Source organism: Culicoides brevitarsis, chromosome 3, assembly GCF_036172545.1.
Source record: "Culicoides brevitarsis isolate CSIRO-B50_1 chromosome 3, AGI_CSIRO_Cbre_v1, whole genome shotgun sequence".
Lineage (NCBI taxonomy): Eukaryota > Metazoa > Arthropoda > Insecta > Diptera > Ceratopogonidae > Culicoides > Culicoides brevitarsis.
The window spans coordinates 15849911-15870608 of NC_087087.1; the positions used below are offsets into that span (position 1 = coordinate 15849911).

Here is a 20698-nt window from a genome sequence, read left to right on the forward strand (position 1 = left end):
ATTCCAGGAGACTCTTCCTTTCGTTAGAGCGGTATGGTCGGCATGCTGTATGCAACTGTTTGTCTCTTACAATTCGGAATGCCGATTTTTAGTAGTTTTTTTTTCAACTGTTGTTGTTGTGAAATGAAAATATTGTTTCTTGCGTGTGTATGTGTGCGTAGGGTCTGCTACAGATTTTCCCAAATAATTGGTGGGTGAATGGTAACTCACCCATGCGCAAATGATTCGCATACGGCGCTATGCCTTGTACGGCTTCTATGGGGTGAACGTGTATTGTTTGCATACTAATATAGCGGTATTTAGATTTTTATTTCATTCGCAGGAAAGCAGCAGCAGATTCCACAGTTGGCATGGAACACGAGAAGGGAATGCATCTCGCGCGCGTCGTTATCGTAAAAAAAGAGCGAAGCAGAAAAATAAGTTTTATAGTCCAAAATATCGTTGAGACCACATGTGCACACTTTCTCAAAACATCCTTGAAATATCCACGAAAAAAAAATTTTTTTTTTGAACGGAACTCCTTATTATGTTATTATGAATCTAATAGGAACAATTACGAAAAAAACAACGTTCCATTTTATTTCTTTCTTTACAATACTTTCTCTACCAGTTTCTTCTCATGTCTTCAGAAAGGAAAACAAGAAAACGTAAATACCTTCCATATGTGTTCCGAAAATTCCCTGAGAAATGTACCTACTAGCAATAAAGCAGTAAAATTTATTACACTCTTACTTATGTTTTGGTCGTATTTTTGTTTGTTTTCCTAAAGAGAATAGAAGAAGAGTTGTTGCTGCTGCTGTTTCTTTTGCCAAATTATCTTGTCATATGTGGCAGAGATGCGGTGATTAAAAGGATGACGGTTGTTAATTGAGTGAAATATGAGGCTCGTGTTTTTGTTCTTTTGGAGGTTGGCAGATCGATAGTAATTGGAAGGTTTTAAATGAACTTCTAAAGATTGAAAAAGCTTCTTTAAAGGGAAATATTTATCTGAAGTTTACCAAAGTTTAGTTTAAAAGGTATGAAGTTCATTGAACACGAAATTCAATATTTAAGTTTAGATTGGTTCAACAATTTTTTATTGAAAAAAAACTTTGCTCCTATTTGAAATGAAAAATTTTGCTTTTCAATTAAGGTCATATATAGGTCCTAGAGAGGTCATAGGTACCTCAGATAGAGCTTTCAACAGATCTTGAATTGACTATTAAACTTTCATCCAATCGCATTCAAACTTATTGAAATCTATTTGAGGACTTCCAAAACTACAAAGTGAAACTTGAACAAAAGATTTCAATTTGAAATTTTGTCTCTTTCAAAAAAGATCCAACTTGAAGAGACAAATTTTCAATCTGAAATCTTTTGCTAATGTTTCATTTTGAACTTTTAAAGGTCTTCAATTAGACTTCAAGAAATTTGAAGGCGATGGGTTAAAATTTTAACGTCGATATCAGATCTGATAAAGTCAATTATAAGAACAAAATCTATTACTTTAATTTCAAAAGCCATCTTTTGAAAAATTCTTCGCTCAAAATTAGGCTTAGATTGAAACTCATTAACTTAAGCGAAGATTTTTCAAATAAAGAATCGTTGAAGCTTTTAAATATTCTTCTGAAAACTTGAAGTCAATTGCTTAAACGTTCAAACAATTGCCTTCAAATTTCCAGAAGAATATTTGAGGTTCAGGTTAACAGATAACCTTAAGGTTGCTTCTAGGTCAACTAAGTTAAGTTTAATTGAGACTTCCTGAGCTCATATGAGCCTCAAGAGATTTCAAAATGGTCAAAAGGACTTTAAAGTTCAAATCATTTTGAAAACTGTTGAGGCTTTTATAAGCTTAAGAGGTCTTAATTCAACTTATTTGAGTCGACCTTGAATCAACCTTGAAAGTGATTCGTTGACCTGAACCTCAAATATTCTTCTGAAAATTTGAGGGCAATTATTTGAACATTTTTCAAGTCTTCAGTAGAATATTTGAAAACTTTTCTTTATCTTCGTTTAGATTGAAACTTAGATTTCTCAAAGTTTGCTTAGAATGAAGTTAGAAGTTTCAATCTAAGCGAAGTTTTTTAAAATGAAGTTATGTTAAAGTTTTCCAATATTCTACTGAAGACTTAAAGAAAATTCTTTTTACGTTAAACAATTGGGTTCAAGTTTCCAGAAGAACATTTGAGGTTTAGGTCAATGGATAACTTTCAATGAACTTATGGGAGCCTCTCAAGCTTTCAAAATGGTTAAAAAAACTCAGAAGCTCAAACCATTAAAAAAACTCTTGAGGCTCTCATTAGTTCAGGAAGCCTTAGTTCAACTTAGGACGAGTCGTCCTTGAAACATACTTGAAAGTTATATATTGACCTGAACCTCAAATATTCTTCTGAAAATGTGAAGGCAATTGTTTGAACGTTTTTCAAGTCTTCAGTAGAATATTTGAAAACTTTTCTTTATCTTCGTTTAGAATGAAACTTAGATTTCTCAAAGTTTGCTTAGATTACTAAGTTTCGATCTAAGCGAAGTTTTTTTTAATTTTCAGCTAACTATCGTTTTACGTTCTTATCTTACATACTTGCAGCTTTTGAACTGGGATTAGTTAATGTCTCAATCCAATTACCAAAAACTTCTGCTTCTCTTATTGCAATTGCAAAAGTGTGTCATACATCCGTATACCTCTTCATTACCTCATTACCGTCTCCAACCGTCTTGAAAAACATTTTTCTATTTGTCTAATTGCTTTTGACCACTATAAGACACTCGCAACAATAAACTTGAAAAATTTATGTTGTTTGTGCAAAAAAAAAGTCTCTGTGCACTTCATGATTCATTAGTAACAAACGAGAAACAGAGAGACAAGAACTGAGAAATGCGGTTACAAACAAATATTTATAAACGAAGTGGTTGCTTCCTCCTTTTTGCATTCTCAACTCTTTTCAATCTCATAAATAAATGACAAAGTGTGTGTGCAAAAAAAGAAAAGTTTGGTTTCTAAATCACATAAACGACGAAGATGACGACGTCGACGACGATGACGACGAAGGGAATAACAAACAAAGCCACAACATAAATATTATCATTTTATGAAACAGGTAGCGTTATGGGTATTATGTCAGTAAACAATTAATTTTGCTTGCGCGTCGGAAAGAAAAAGAATGTGTTGTGCACCGCCTTTGTGTAATAAGTGTTCTTCAAGTTAAAACACAAATCTTGTCAAAAAGAACCACAAATTAACAACATATTATACGGTTCACATAAGAAAAAGTTTTGCGTCGTCGCCACTAAATAATTCATTTATTTTTCTTATTGAAAACAAACAAATTCAAGACGTTCGAGAGAGACAAAAAGGAGGCGGTCTTGTTATTTTCTCTCATTTTTCATTAAATTTAAAAAGAATAGCGACAAATAAATCAACGGTATTTTTAGTAGTACTTACAAAAGAAGAAGTGCATCCATCCAGGAAATGAATTAAAAAACTTTTGACTCACCTAAAAAGAAAGAGAAAGAAGAAAAGTAATTATTATAGTTCAATTTAATTAACTAAAACTAAATGTACGAATGTTTTGGTGTCAAATTACTTCCATCATCAACATAAATGTGCATCATCAATTATACTGCAGGGCTTGAAAGTTGTAGTTAGTTAATCAAACACGTATGAATATAATTCGTAATCAATCATGGGTCGTGTCTCCCCTTTTGTCTCTTGAATTTCAGGATTTTTGAGAAAAAATATTGTCCAAAGTTTAATTATGTAATTAATCAATATTTTTTGTAGGAAGACGAAACATTTGAGGAGAAAATATGTTTGACGTCATCAAAAGGAAATACATTTGAGAAATTTGAACAATAAAATATTGTTATTCAACGCAGATTGGAGAACTTTACGTGAGGACAAAGCTATGTCCATTTCAATTTTATTATCATAATAGAAGTCTAATTAAAAGCAATTAAGGACAGATGCTAAATGAGTAATGCATGTCTGTCTATGCTTTGACGCCTCTGTTCGGTACAGATAGCTGAGAGAGAGAAATTTTGAAGTGATTTGAAGGAGTGGGAAATGGAAATGTTTTCACAGTAAAAATCTTTCTGAAGCAATGGTAGGTTTGCGGGCATATGTTTCTTGGTGAAAAATGATCTACTCGAGACAACGAACAATCCTAGTGAAAAAAAATTTTCTCAAAAAATTTCACCTCAACTTCGATTTTTGGCAATTTTCATGATTTTCAAGCAATTTTTGAATTTTTGGTCGAAAATCAAAATTTTTTGAAAAAAAAGTTTTTCACTAGGATTGTTTGTTGTCTCGAGTAGATCATTTTTCACCAAGAAACATATGCCCGCAAACCTACCATTGCTTCAGAAAAGCCAAAAATATCAATTTTCCACGCCGCGCGAGACGTAGATTTTTTACTGTGTTCAAATGGAATTTGTCAAAGGTAAGTTTTAAGTTTCAGGATTGATTTTAGTTGAGAAAAGGTTTCATAAGTTGAAGAGTTAAAGCTGATAAGACTTGACAGATAAAATTTTAGAATTCAACGAAAAAATTTTTGAGGATAAAAGGTCAGTAAAATTTAAAAATTTGATTTTTTTTAAATTTTTTAAAATTTCAGATAGAAGCCTGACTTTTAGTCTCGATAAATAGCAAAATCCTATTGATCATTTTTATTGGATTACTCAGCAAGTCAAGAAGCAAATAAATGAATCTTATACGAGATTTATTTCTATAATTTTGTATAAAACTCACGTAAAACAATACAATTAATCACTGACAGTCAAACTCGAATTACACTGTATAAATGCATGATTGGCGCTCATATAGACTACTGCAGTTCAATATTGTTTCTGAATAAAAAAGAAGATATCGCATCACTACAAAAAGTACAAAACAGAGCTCTTAGAATAATGACGCATGGAAACAGATATAGCAGTATTCGACAAATGTTACAGCAAACTGATCTACTTAAGATTTTGCAAACAAATCTTCAACCTAATCTAAAATGAACTTAGGGTAGGGTAGGGTTTACTAGACCTAGTCTAGTATGGCTCGCACCGCGGTCTCTAAAGAGTCCTATTGTACTTCATACTGTGAAATCGTAAGCTTTCTCAGTAAGCGCCGAGGAATGGGTTTTAGATTTTTACCTGTCATCTCAAATAGGCGCCCTCAAAATTCACTCAGCTCTCCCAGAAGGTCCCAAAGGGTTTCTAAAAGATCTCAGTAAATTTTGAGCACGATTGGAGTCAGAAAAGTTTTTCATGATTTCGAGTCTCGAACTGATGACCTTACATTCATCAGTCAGATACGCAACCACTTTACTAAGCTGATTTCCTTCCAATGAACTTATTTCAAGACCTTAAATTTGAGACCAAGACGAGATATATCAACAACTTCAGTTAAGAGCTTTAGTTTAATTCTTTAAAAATTTTTTTCTAAACTTTCAATCGATCTCTTAAGAGATCAGGTTAACCCCTCAGAAGTCAAATTGTTTCCTTAAGGGGATTTTTTAATTCCCTTAAGAGATCAACCTGATTCGCTTCCGAATTTTTCATCCGTAGATCCGTATGATCCCTTACGAGATCAAATTGACCTCTTGGAAGTATCAAATTGACCTCTTGAAGAGATCAAATTGACCTCTTGAAGAGATCAAATTGACCTCTTAAGGGTTCATATTGATATCTTAAGGGATCAAAATGATCTCTTGAAAGATTCAATTTTTTGGTTCTGCGATCAAAAAATCCCCTTAAGGGATGAATTTGACTTCTGAGGGGTCAACCTGATCCCTTAAGGGATCAATCTGACCCATTTTTCGCCCATAGGTTACTTGTATGACTCGACCTTTCAATGAATTCACAAAATTTCGTCTCCATTCGGTCTCCATAGAATTAATTTCTCATCTGCAAAATCATTCCACAAGCCACCCCTTTTTCCCCAAATAATAGTTCAGCTACACGAACCTCCGACTTCATTCATTCCTGAATGAAATTATTATAACTCTATTGTTCGATGCACGTCTTTGCATGTATCATCATAATGATAACAATGCCTGCAAATAGATACAATTCAACTCGGAGGAAAACAATAGAATTAAATTCCGAACATGCAAGAAAATTTTCGGGGGGAAAAACATGCTTTGAATGCACAAAAACAAGGTCTGCATCTTTAAAGCTTGCACAGATAAGAATTTCTGTCATTTTAAAGAACTTGTCTCTCTCTTCCAACCAAATCGACCGGGTTCCTTATAAGGCACTGCAATGTTTTAATTGCTAACTGTTGTTAATTACTCATGTTTCTGTTGTTTTGTTGTTGCTTCTGTGTTCATGTTTGCTCACTATGCACTATGAATTTCAATTTACTACCTGAGCGTTGTCGTCTTTTATGGCACGAAAACGCATACCGAGCATCGATATCTTGTTAACAAAGATAAATTGATATTGAAACGAGGGCGTGCCAACCTACTTCTTCAATTTTTTTCATTGTCGTGCGTCTATTGTTGCTTAGGATGTGCTAAAAAGCACTTATAGCAATAATAATTGAATTTTCTCCGTCATTTACTTTTATAAATTTTTGCTTTACATCTTCTCACATATTCGCGCAAAATGCTCTGTATCAATTTTCAATTAAGGATATTTTTAGATACTTTGATGCAAAAGTTGTGACGTAAAATGAGAAAGAAGACAATTCAAATATCTTAATTAAATTTATTAGCTATCATTCATTTGTCTCGTGTCTGTGCCTCGAAATTGACTATAAAATCGAAATTTTTAATGAATTAGTAAAGTTAGATTGCATGTATCGACAATTAGTGTGCAGATTTTTCAAAACGACGAAAAATTGGCAAATAAATCTCGATTGTCAAAAACAAACATCCACGCACTCATTTTCACTCAGACGAACTCTTTTACTCTCAATGCTGGCTGTAGTAGGCTTGTGTGTAGCTAATGTTGCTGCCAATGGCTTACATTCAGGTACGACGTTGTCAGTTTTGTTGTTGTAAGGTAAGTTAAATGCCGGCATGTGGTTGGAACCTTGTTCATATAGCTGCAGCTATCGAAGCAAGTAACAATAGAATTCATAAATTTTTCAAAGTTTTGAGAAAAATTACGATTTTGAATAAATTTTATTTAAATTATTTTAAAAAATTCAAAAAAAAAATCTAACTATATGAAAAAAAATTATTTTTAGAAAAAGTATAAACATTAATTTATTTTATTTATTTATTTAAATTAATTTTAAAATATATATTTATTTTAATAATTTTTTTTATCCTTATTTTATATCTTGAATATTTCAATATTTTTAAATTTTTTAAATATTTATATTGAAAGAATCAAGATATAAAATAACGTAAAAAAATTATTAAAATAAATATATTTTTTAAAATTAATTTAAATAAATAAATTAGGTAAAGTTTAAACTTTTTCTAAAAATATATTTTTTTTTATATTTAGGATTTTTTTTGAATTTATTAAATTAATTTTAATAAAATTTAGTATCAAATCGTAGTATTATTTTTCTCAAAACGATTTTTCAACGAATTTAAAAATTCTATTGTTACTTGCTTAGGCAAAAATATTGAAAAAAAATAAAATTTTGAAAAAATTATAATTTGTGAATAAATCTACAAATTTAAAAATTAACATTAGATTCATAGAAAATTTTGAAGAACTGAATCTGAATTTTCAGAAGAAATTTTAAATAGTCAAATAAAAAAATTAATAATAAAAAATCAAAAAATTTTAAATGAATAAATAAATAAATTGAAATTATCCTAAAATTAGGAAAAATTACTTTCAGATATTTTTTTAAATTTATTTATGTATTCATTAAAAATTTAAAGTTTTTTTCATATTTTTAATTTTTTTTGCTCTTTTAATATTCAAATTTTATTTCATGATTTTTTATGAATTTTAAGTTAATTTTTGAATTTATAGAATTATTAACAAATTTCAAATTTTTCAATATTTTGTATTTTTTTAATATTTTCAGAAAATTTAAAAAAACTGAATACTCAGTTCATTTTTTTTTCTCTTTGCTTTATAAAATATATGATTTTTATTGAATTTTCACAGCTCTATTAATTTCGAAGTCAAATATAGACAAAACATAAGTCAAGTGACACCAAAACAATAGCCCGTCACAGCAAAAAATCAACGAAATGAACTGGAAATTCTATTGTCAAACCTCTATTAATAACGGGACACTTTCTGTCGTTAATGGACCAAAAATAGATGACCGGGTTAAAAACTCTTCAATCGATCCCCTTTAAACAAAAGACGAACAAAAAGAAGGAAAATTTTTAAATCCTACAAAAATATGATGACGAAGACAGTAAAAAAAAGTAAAGTAATTTAGATTATAACGTAAGACATTAAGAAGCTTTTAACACAATCCGTTGTCTCGTAGGAACAACGAAGCCACGAAGTAAAGTAAAAAATAGAAATAGAACAATGATGATGACTGGAATACTTGGCACGTATTTCATTCTTCTTCTATCTATGCCCATTTATGATCTGAAATCTGCACGGATTTCACTTAGCGCGACGACGCGACGTGTCTTCGCTCCAGAAGACGATCAAAAATTTCATCTCATCAAAAGACCGACCGAAAAATAGGAGTCACAAGTGTGAATAATTGTGCAAAAATTGAATGGAAACGCCAATTTTATGGCATGAATAAAATTATCTCTGGTCTTTTTTTTTTGTACGAAAAAAAAAAAATATAAAAAAGAGGAAAAGAAGATTTCTGGCAGCAAAGACAATAGAAAAAGAGCCGGAAAAGCGAAACGATGGAAGAAGAAAAGAAAAAAAAAGTTCATTAAGATAATTTTGGGTAATGAATAATATTTTTACATGGTTCACCGAGCACCGAACTAACAATGAAAAGTAAGTCTAGTCGGGTAATTTTGGAGAAAAACTTTTTTTTTTTGATGACTCCAACATATGATGTTGCGCCTGCTTGTCTCATTAAGGCGAATTATAAGGATGATGATGATGATACGAATACTTTTGAACCATTACGTAAAAGCAGCTCATTTCACGCACGCCAAACGATGATGGAACAGATGCACGAAACATCGATTGCGTAAAACTTTCTCTCTCTCCGGAGATATAATTTTTCATCATTCGAATCGAGTTAAAAACGAACAAAAATTTTCGAAACGAATGCATTTTATGCCGAAATTTGCGTTGTTGTAACAACATGTCACGTTGACAAAGCTATTTAAATCGAGAATCTAGCAGGAAATTCTTTTCTTTAAATATTTACAGAGAAAAAAACGTGGCGCGACAAAACGAACGTGTTACACAAAAAAAAAAATTTTCGCATTCAGATTCAGCCACAATTCACGAACGTACAACAAATAAATATTCGTAACAAGCGAAGTAGAGTAATAATAATGCTAATAATAAAATTGTTGAAAAATGTAGAGAAATTCTTCCTTTTACAACACAAAATATTTATTTCTCGCTCTTTCTCTTCATTTTTCACGCAGTGAATTTGCTGAATTGCAGCAAAAATTGTAACAACTAGTTTATGGAATTGAAGTTGAGAATTTTTTTGCCTGTCAAACAAATTGAGGCATTAATGTGTCGGTCGATTGCAGTAGAAATGTAGCAAAGTACGTGTGGTAACGAGATAGTTTGACTTGACAACACGTATTTCGAGTGGATGGCACGAAAAAAATGAAAAATCAGACAATTTGACAGAAAATGTAATAAAAAAAAGTGAAAATTGTGATAATGAAATGGATGGAAGTTAATTTTTTTTTGTTGAAGGCGAAAAATTTTGCCGGAAATTATTTGTTTTTTTTTTTTTTTTGTAAAAAATGGCAAATCGATAACTTTTAAGACACAACTTTTAATTTTTTTATTTTCAGTAATTTTTTTTTTAAATTAAATTTAAGTTATATTTTATTTAATTTTATTTTATATTTTTTATTTAATTTTTTTTATTTTATATTTATTTTATTATTTTAATTTTTTTTATTAATTTTAATTTTTATATTAAAAAAAAAAAATTAAGATTTTTTTATACAATTACAGGGCAAAAAAATTCAAAACTTAAACTTACTGGCTAGAGCTTAAGAATTTTTTAAAAATAATTTTAAATAAATTTTTTTTACAAATTTCGTCAAAGTATCATTAAAATATGTGTAACTACGAGAAAAATAATTCACAATTTAAAAAAATAATTAATTATAAAAATTTTTCAAAAATTAAAAAAAAAATCAAAATAAGCTTAAGTCATTTAAGTTCGACTTAAGTCAAATATTTTTACTTAATTTACAATTTTTTTTAACTAATATTTTTTTTCTATTAAAAATAGTCGAAAAACGTCAAAAACTGATTAATTTTTGATTTATTCTTTAAATTCAGTTTAAGTCAAAAGTCTTTTAAGTGTATTTTTTTAATTTTTAAAAAAGTTTTAAGTTTTTTATTGAGCTAAAATTTGAGTCATAATTTTTTGCAGCCCTTGATAATTGTTTTTTCTTGAACTTAAGCTTAAAGACTTTACTTTTTAAGTCAAAAAATATTTTTTTTAATTTAAGTTTTGCAAACTTAAGTCCAAGAAAAAAATCATTTAATAAGGGCTGTAAAAAATATGAATTGGACTTAACCTTAAAAAACTTAAAATGTTTTAAAAACTTTAAAAAAATATTTTTGACTTAATACTTAAGTCAACAAATCAAAACATTTTTGAGCTTAAGTTTGAGTTTAAGTTCAGGCTTAAGTTTAAGAAAAATTCGGGCTGTAAAAACTTAAGAATTAAACTTGACTTAAGCTTAAGTCAAAATATTTTTAAGCTTAAGTTTGTGTTTAAGTCAAAGCTTAAGTTTAAAAAATTTTTAAGTGTAGGCTTAAATCAAAAGACTTTGCGATCCTAAAAAATTATTTATTTTTTTTAAGTCAAAATTAAGTCCTAAATTTAAGCTTAAAGTACTTAATTAAACTTAAAGCTTCAAATTTTTCGGAAAAATTATTTAAATTCTTAAAAACTTCCCATTTGAACATCATTTAAACTTCTCTGATTACCTCGACTATCCCCGCATATCATTTTACAAAATCCCAAAAACTGCTGAAAAATGTAAATTGAATAGTTTTTCCTGTGTCTGGACCAATTTTTTAACAAAACAACAACAACAAAATAAAAACATAAACGACAAACTTTTAATTTGAGATGCGGATTATCATTATAGGCACCCAACACCCATCACAGCAAAAAAAAAAAGTTTCTACTAAAAAATGCCTAATAATTGACTTTGTTCTTCAACACATCACAAACTACGAAAAAAACTTTTTCAATCTTTTTTTTTTTGCACAAAATCCCCACAAAATGCAAAATTTAGTTGTTAAATTTGACACCCTGAAATATGACAATAATATTATTTTGCAGTGAATCCAAACCAAGCGCAATGACAATATTGAATTTATACAAAGCCCGGGATATTTGTTTTGGAAGGCGATAAAAGCTTTACTCTGCGACACGTACGAAACACGTTCGGGCGAGAGAAACAAACAAAACATATTGAGATCGGAAATGTTGCAAATCACCAGCAAATCCACTGTGGCAGTGTCTACATAAAAAAAAGAGAAGAATTTTATGTCTCAACTACGAAAATCCTCATAATGCAGAATGGATATTGTCAAAGTCATAAAAAAAGAGAGAGAACGAGCCACGACGAAAAGAAAGGAAAATTGAAAGACATTTCTCATATATTGTTTTGTTTTGCGTGTCGAGTTCATCCATGTGTGTTAATAAAATAACGTAAAAGCCTTTATGCGGCGCTTCATTTTTAACATCCGAGTCAGTTTCCAGTGTTGTGACACAAAAGGATAAATAACAAAAAGAGGCCTAAAGGGGAAAACAAAGTTAAATTACGGATCACGTTCACGTACTTTTGTCTCGCAAAGCAGAAAGGAGAAAAGATGCCTTGGATGCGATAACAATATGTTGGAGACTACGAGTAAATCACTTTAGAGAAAGAAAAAAAAACTAATGTGAACAATGAACTGTCGTGATGGAAATGAACAAAAGTGACAAAAGTCACAGAGAATTAAAATTTTTGTCCCTAATTTTATTTTTACGCATTCGCGAGTAAATAAATGAAAATGAAAAAAATGAGGAAAAAGTAAATAAATTTGATTATATTAACGATTACGTGACAAAAATGTTCAAAAAAATCAGGCGCTTAATAATAAAAAATAATGTTAATAGAGTGGTTTGTTTGCTTCGTGACAACAATTGTTGGGTTTTTTAAGTGATTTTTTTTTTGAGGCGTGTTATTGGTTTTTTGAGGTTTTTAGGGCATTTTTATACGTTTTTTAAGAATTAATTTTAGGTTTTGTATTTTTATCTTTTTTTTCAATTTCTATGCTTTTTTTTTGATAAGATATGTGTTTTGAATGGCATAATTTTTTTTTCAATACTTTGGAGATCAATATCCTCGAGAAATAGAATTTTTAAAAGATAATTTGAAAAATTTTTATAAAAAGAATTTTTATCTCATCATGAAAATATTACTTAAATTTAAAAATTTATCAAAAAAAAAAATAATAAATTTAAATAATTAAATTTATTAATAATTAATTAAATAATTATAAAGCTATAACTTTATCAAAAATATTAATTTTTTTAAAGAAAAATGAAGAAAATCTTAAAAACTTGAAGATTTTTTTTTGTAATTTAGGTATAAAACCCTTAAAAATATTTTGAAGATATCTTTAAATAAAAATTTTTATATATTTTTTCTTTCCTTTATTAATAAATACTAAAAAAAGTTTTTTTCTTTAATTAAAATATAATTTTTAAATCAAATTATATTTTTTTAAATCATAATTAAATTTTTAATCTAATTAATTTTTTTTTTAGAATTTTATAGAAAATATCAATTAAATGCTTATTTATTTTTTTAATTATTTATTTTTATTTATTTTTTATTTATTAATTATTTATAAATTTATTTATTAAAGTAAAATTCGAGAATAGTTCTATTTATTAATTATTTATTTTTTTTAATTAAAAAAATTTAATTTCGTTGATTCAAAAAAAAAAAATAAATAAATAAAAAAAACTATTTAATTTTTTGGAACTATTTTAATTTAATTTTTTAATTATTTTAATTATTTTTTATTTATTTTATTTTTTTTTTTTTTGAAAGAAAAAATGAATTTCCTCTGGTTTATCATCAAAAGATAAAAAAATCCAAATAAAAATTCTCGTAAATCTCTCGAGATGACAAAACTTGGAAAAAATTCGTCACGATAAGATTTCACTCATAATCTCAATTTACAAAAATTATAATTCAAAAATTTTTTTAAAATTAATTTGAAAAAAAAAAAGCTAAAAATCCAAAAAAAAAAACATAACAAGCAATAAAAAAATTAGCTCATGGTCTTTGTCCGTTATTGTTATCGGAATCAGACTCGACACCCACTTGCTTGAGCATTATTTATAAACAAACACACTTAACACATTATGGTATTAATATCGGATTTCACATGCTTTTTTACTGCATTTCCTAAACGATTCGCAGCGCAAAAAAACCTCCCTACTTTTTACCGTTTTTTTTTTGTTGTTGTTGCTCTGAAGTACTTATTTACTACGAAAAACCTATCGAAGTACAATAAAAAATTTTTTTTCATTTATTTTATTGCATTTCTTTGTACTTCTATTGAATTCATTCAAGTACCGTCATGATGTTACAAGTGAGCTAATATCTCCGTGAAATTTTTTTTTTGCGTCACACGTGCGTCGATTTTTGTCTATTCTATTTGAATGATTTTCAAGAGCGCGCGCGAACAAAATGAAGAAAAGATGTTGTTACAATATCAATCAACGATTTTTCGTAAAAAAATATTTTTTTCTTGTTTTTGTGAAAGAGTCGTTTAAACCGCTCTTTTTCTTCCCCTGTTTCGTGGCGATGGTGATGATGATGTCTTTACCTTTCTTCGCAATAATAACCAAGTCTCGTCTGAGAAAACACCCTTTTTGACGCGTCGTCGTTGCAACGCGACACAAATCACAGCTTGATTCCCTTTCTCCCGAAATTTAACTTTTTCGCAATTTTTGATCAAAGACGATTCATTTCAATCTAAATTTAAGGCAATTCATCATCTTTCCATTAAAAAAAAAAATGAAAAAAAAAAATAAAAAATTGCCGGAAATCGTTTTGAACGTTGAAATTGAGGGAAAATGGGAGGAGAAGACCTTCCAAATTGATTTAAAATTGAGAACTTTAGAATCAGACATCAGAGGCGACCGTAAATGGATTGGATTAATGCTCGATTAATCAATTTTTCATCAAAAAGGGGCTGGGGAAATAGTGTCGTGTCATGATGATAGTTTCCTTGAAGCCAAACCAAGTGTCGGTTAATCGATCGGAAGCATTAACATCGATTAAGGTGGGCAAACATTTGTTTTAATCCATTGTTTGAAGGAAACTTCGTGTATTTTTATCGTAAAAGAGGTACAAAAGAGGCAACAATGACACGTGTACACGATGAACATCTTCTCCTCCATTTTCCCTCAATTTCAACAAAATTTCTTTATTTTTAAACGTAATTGAGACATTTATCGTGACTTTGACATGAAAAAACGGTTAAAGTGAGAAAATCCTTCGATAAAGATCGGAAAAAAGCAACAAATTACTTTCCCTCGCTAAATAGTTCTTTTGTACCCGGAGTTGTTAAAATTATCTCACGGAACTTCCGTCCCCCAAGCGTATTGTTTACAAAAAGCGGATTCAAATCAAACAATTATTAAATACTGGCAATAAAAATAAATATAAATATCAAATGAGAATCATCAAAATAATCTCCTTTGAACTTTATCTTTGCATGTTCATCGTGTACACGTGTCATTGTTGCCTCTTTTGTACCTCTTTTACGATAAAAATACACGACACACGCTCAAACAATGGATTAATAACAATATGTTTGCTCTATTATTTTTGTTGCCGGGTAGCAAGTCAGGGAGGGTTGGCCAGGACCACATTAAACGTTATTTTAATCCTCATGAAAAATATTCACAAAAATCCCCTTTTTTGCCCGAGAAAAATATTTTTACGAAATTTCGACCCGAACTGTCTGGATTTTTCCAATGAATTTTTAATTTTTAATCAAGTTCATGTGAGGTCGTTTTTCATTGATTTTTCGCAAAATTTTCGGACTAAATTGAATTAAATTTAAATCCAGCCTTGTCATTAAAGGTGCGGCGACGACGACGGCATCAAGTTACCATAAATTAGTCTCTCCTTTAATTATTGTGTCGATATGTGTCGAAAAGTCAGGCGAAAAATCAAGAGTCAGGAATCAATTCAATGTGTTACGCGATAGATAATGTAATTAATGATAATGGTGACTAATAATAAAGCAAGCGATGACTATCAATCAATAGTAGTGCTCAAAATTGAATGGAAAACACTACACAGATGGATAAAAGAGTGCCCTTATGGCAGTGAAAACGTGACAAAAGCAGGTTAATTTGAGGCATATTGTGATGGCGTGAAATTTGGGGCAATTTTGATTGAATTGATAAGGTGATTTTTTTTTTCGATAGAAAATTGTTTTTTTTTTGTCTTTTATTAGTTAAATTTAATTTTCGTTAAAAAAAATTGATTTTTCAAATCAAATAATTAAAATAAGAAATTCATTGAAAATTATTATTAATTTTTTTTATTAAGTTTAAAAATTAGTTGAAATAAAATTAATTAATTAAAAATAAAAATTAATTAATTAAATTTTCTAATTTAATATAAAAATATATCAAATATTTACCTAATATTAATAAAAAATATAATAATTATAAAAATAAATAAAAAATTATAATAAATTTTAATTTTTAAATTATTTTTATTTAGTTTATTTATTTATTTTTTTTTTTTGTTTTATTAAATTTAATTTTTATTTTGTAAAAAATATTATTTTAGAGATCAAAAGTCATATCATATTAGCAAACAATTTTTTTTGGAGCAAAAGACAAAAAGAGTTTTAGAATCAAAAGACAAATATTGAAAAATTTCCTGAACTAAATAAGTCAAATCCACAGGAAAAAAGTTATTTTTCAACTCGAACCATTTTATTTTAAAATATGAAAAAAAAAATATTTTTTTTGTCATCTAAAAAGGGTTAAACTAAAATCCTTTAAATTCGATTCGCTACAAAAAAAAAGTAAAAAATAGAAATTTTTTTAAACAACAACTGTCCATTATAAATTAAAAGAATTTTTTAAACGAAATTTTGTGTCCCATATTGCGCCATATTGACACTCCCCAACTAAAAATTTCTCTAAAATTTTCCCAATTTTATTTTTATTTTTTTTTTTTAACTCAAAAAAGACACAAAAAGTGCGAATGCAACACATGTTCACGACTTCTTTCATAAATTTCACTTTTTATTTAACAAGTGCACGACTTGCAATTCGTCACACATTTAAACTTAAAAACATTAAGGGACTTTTCTTTGAACTACAAAACATTAAGTAATGATATGAGAAAAATATTAATTTAAATATATTCATAATAATTTTATTCTGTGACAAAAAAAAAACACGATGCGTTGTCAACAACAAAAAAAATCTGTTTTATTTCATTTGCAATGCATGCAAGAAGAATGTTAATGTACATTTTATTTTAATTTTATTATATTTTTTTTTGCTTTGTTGTAAATAACGCAAGAAGCAAACAAGTAGGGAAAAATTAATAATTATCGTTGTAAAATATGGTAGCAGCTCAACTGCCTCCGTGTCGAGGGAACAAAACGATATTGTGCGTAAAATTTGTGTGGTAATGCAATTTAGGGATTAAATATTATAGGGTTGTTTGTTGTTCACTGGCTGGCCATTTGTGGAATCTGCGTCAGAAAAAAAAATTTTTTTTTTTCGAAACACTTGCGTCGCATTCCGAGCATAACAAAGAATATGCAAATTTTTATCGTATTGGCGAAATACTTAGACAATTAGTAAAATTGTCGTTTTTTCTCTGAATCGGAAAGGGGGCGCCAGAGTTCCCCAGAAAAAAAAATTTTCTGCTATAAAAGTACAAAAGATCGTAAATTCATCATGTTTCCTTTTGACAAATTTTATCCTCCCAACATATGCGTGCCATTAATGTATTCCGAGACACACACATAATGCTGCTAAATATTTCAAACAAACAAATAACACGACGCGGGAAAATTAATCTGCATATTTTCCGGCAAAAGGAGTTTTTATTAAATTACATTTGCTACTAATTTAAATATTAAAAAGTTCATTATTTCATTGTTCTCGGTGTTGTTTTCGGCGCACACAGAGAGAAAGGAATCCGTGAATTGTTTAACCCTTTACTCAATTACAAACGTATGCACAGGATTAACCGGTGTACTAATGAAGTCACAAGTGAATGATTTTTCAGACGGAAATTTCTCTTTTGAAATTCTTTTTTGTGTTTCGTCTGGTACAGAACGACATCAATCAGTATCGTTGACATCTGCGAAGTAATTGTCATGAACCCTTTTGTGATGTAAAACTTGTATCTTGCATTGTTTGTTGTCACTCTTGGTACGTCCTCTTATTACGAATAGATTAGGTGATGGATTTCAGTAAATGATGTATTTGGTTGATATAATTGATGTGATTTCAAAATTTTGACTTTTGAGAGAAATTGAAATTCGTTAAGGTTCATTTTTTTTTTTTAGTAAAATGTGATTTTTTCAAAGGTTTCATTTTAAAACGTTCGATTTCTAAGATAATATTTTTTAGAAAAATTAAATAAATTAAAAAATTTGCTAAAGTACAGTTGAAAAATAAATTATTTAGTCCGTAAAATCCAATTTTCAAAAAATTAAAAATTTTATCAAAATTGAAAAATTTTTCAAGACATTTTCAAAAAAATTCATAAAAAATTTATAAAAAATTTTTAATTATTTTAATTTTTGTTTTGAAAATCATATTTTAACTTGAATTTTCTTCTCTAAAAAAATTTTTCATAAAATTGCTGATTTTTTTTTCAAATTTTTTCGACAGTTAAAAATTAATTTTTAAATTTTTAAATTTAAAATGACCTAAAATAATTTGAAAGTTTCAAAAAAGATTATTAAAAAACAACAAAAATTCTTAAAACGATTTGCTTAAAATTTTGTCATTTTGTATGAAAAAAGTAGGATTTCAAAATTTTTTTTTTAATTTTTTTTTATTTTCATTTTATCCTTTTGAGCGGCCTAAATAAATTAAAAAATAAATAAAAAAGTAATTAAAAAATAAAAATTATTAGGATTTTAATTTTATCCTTTTTTTCTTACCAACAGAAAAATAAAAAAAATAATTTAAAAATTAAATTTATTTGAATTATTTTTTTCTTACAAAAATTAAAATATATAAAATAAAAAGAAAATAATTAAAATCTATTAAAAAACTTTTAAAAAATTAAAAAAGTGAAATTAAAACTTATTAGAATTTTATTGTTTTAATAAAATATTAATTTAATTTTAATTTAATAGAATAAAAAAAATTAAAAAATAATAATAATAAAAAAATATTTAAATCATTTTTTTTACAAAAATTAAAATAAATTAAGAAATAAAAAAATAATAATTAAAATATAAAAATTATTAGGAATGATTTTTTTGTGTTCTTAAAAAAATTGAAAATATTTCATGTTACGACATTCCTTTAAAACCATTCAAAAGTGTTAAAATCCATTCGTGTTTCACATTGTAAAATCGATAAAAATGATTAATCGACCTAAAAAAAACTTTTCCTTACCATTTTCATGTGCATGTTGATTGTCACGCGATTCCTCGACGGTAATCCACATTTCCTCCTTGTGAAACAATCAAACGCATTAAAAAGTTACAAAATGTTTCTTTTCACAAAAACTTCATTAGCGAATAAATCATCAACCTTGTAACTTTGAATGATGTTGCCAATATTTTTTATTTGTTTTTATAAAAAAAATTATGTTCCACAATAAATCTTTGTGAATTTTCTCTATTTTATGCAAATAAATTTTCACTTACGACAAATTTTACGTAAAATGTCGCAGTTTGTCCCAACACGTGTCTAAAAATAACCAAATTAACTTTATATTTAGATGTTTTCTCTGAATTTTCGTCGCGAACCTTGATTTCTCGCACATTTGATGGACGATGACACAAATTGAGACTTTTCACAAATAAATAAAATAAAAAAAAAAATTAATTGAATAATCATGGATTTAAATAAATGGCAACAGGCAACGATGTCACGAATTTATTAGTTTTTTTTTTCGAAAAAAAAGTTTTCAAATGAAAATCAAGGGAACGCTCCTCCTTCTGCTGCACAAAATGTTTTTTTTTATTACAATTGTAAATTTTGTTTTTTTTTGCGTTGGCACGATGCATATACGACCTTTTTTCAATAAAATAAAAAATTATTTATTTTTTTTAACTCTTTCGTTCACGAAAATTCTGTTAAAAGTTTTCTTTCTTTTATGGGGAATTTCCTTCCTTGTTCGTAATTTTGTCTTTTGTATTAGAATAAATATTTTATTTTCACTTCATGGTTCACTTTGATCCGATTTTTATGCACGACTGTTATTTTATTTCATTTCATTTTTTTGTAATTTATCCCCATAGTCGATTTTCTTTATTTTTTGACAAAATTATTATTTTTTTTATTTTTGGGGTAATTTTATTTATTTAAATTTATTATTATAATTTTTTTTTTGTAAATTATGGGAAAAAAATAATTCACGAGAAAATTTCGTTATCTTGTTACGTCAAAGGATTTCGACAAACTAACTAACGGACATTTTTGCGATTAAATGATGACATTTCTGTATGAGAATTTCATACAAAAAAATATTTTTTTATTTATTAAAAAAAAAATAAAAATATTTAAAAATTAAAATTTTAATTAATTTTCATTAAAAATTTAATTTTTAAAATATAAAAATATTTTTTTTAATAAAAAAAAATAATAAAAAGAGGGGAATTTAACATAATTTTGATGAGAGATCAACCGGTGTTTTATCTGCACGCGTCTATACCGTTAAGTCAGCTGTTCGTCACTCATTTACCACTCTCCGATTTTCATGTACACCTCGTCAGCTGATTTGAGAGGCGTTCAAAATTGTGAATATTTTTTTTCAAATGTAGTAAAAAATTGCCCTGCTAATTCAAATTTAACAGTATATTTTTTTTGACATGGGATTTTGCAGTGATAAGGATGTCAATTAGAGGACGTATGATGATAAGCAGAGAGATTTAAATTAATCGAAGGGATTTTAAGGGTTTTGTGGGATTTTTGTTTTAAGCAGTTTGAGGTGAAAAATCATGACGATGAGGGAAGGAGATATTTTTTCAATTAATTTTAAGGGAATTTTTTTTAATTATTTTTTTTTAAATTTAAATTGATTAAATTAGTTTTTTTTTAATTAATTTTAATTAAATTAAATAAATAAAAAATTATTTTTGTAGTAAAATTTAAAAAAAATCGATAATTTAAAAAAAAATAAAATTAAAAAAAATAATTTAATAATTTTTAATTTTTTTTTTAAATTAAATTGAATTAAAAATTATTTAAATAATTTTTTTTTATTCAAATTCAATAAAATAGAAAAAAAAATATTAAACTAAATCCAATACAAAAAATGGTGTCATAATTGGAATTCCCATCGGAATCCCTCCAAACCAATTTCTGTCATTCGTGTACAAAAAATGATTGATGCTAAATACTTCTAACCCATTAAGTGTCACTCCATCATTA

The 20698-nt window shown here is 27.6% G+C and overlaps 1 protein-coding gene across 1 annotated transcript in view; it reads right to left on the minus strand.

The window, feature by feature from the left end:
* Positions 1-20698, minus strand: part of LOC134834318 (serine/arginine repetitive matrix protein 2) — a 144669-nt gene that overhangs the window by 108673 nt on the left and 15298 nt on the right. The window lies entirely within an intron of this gene.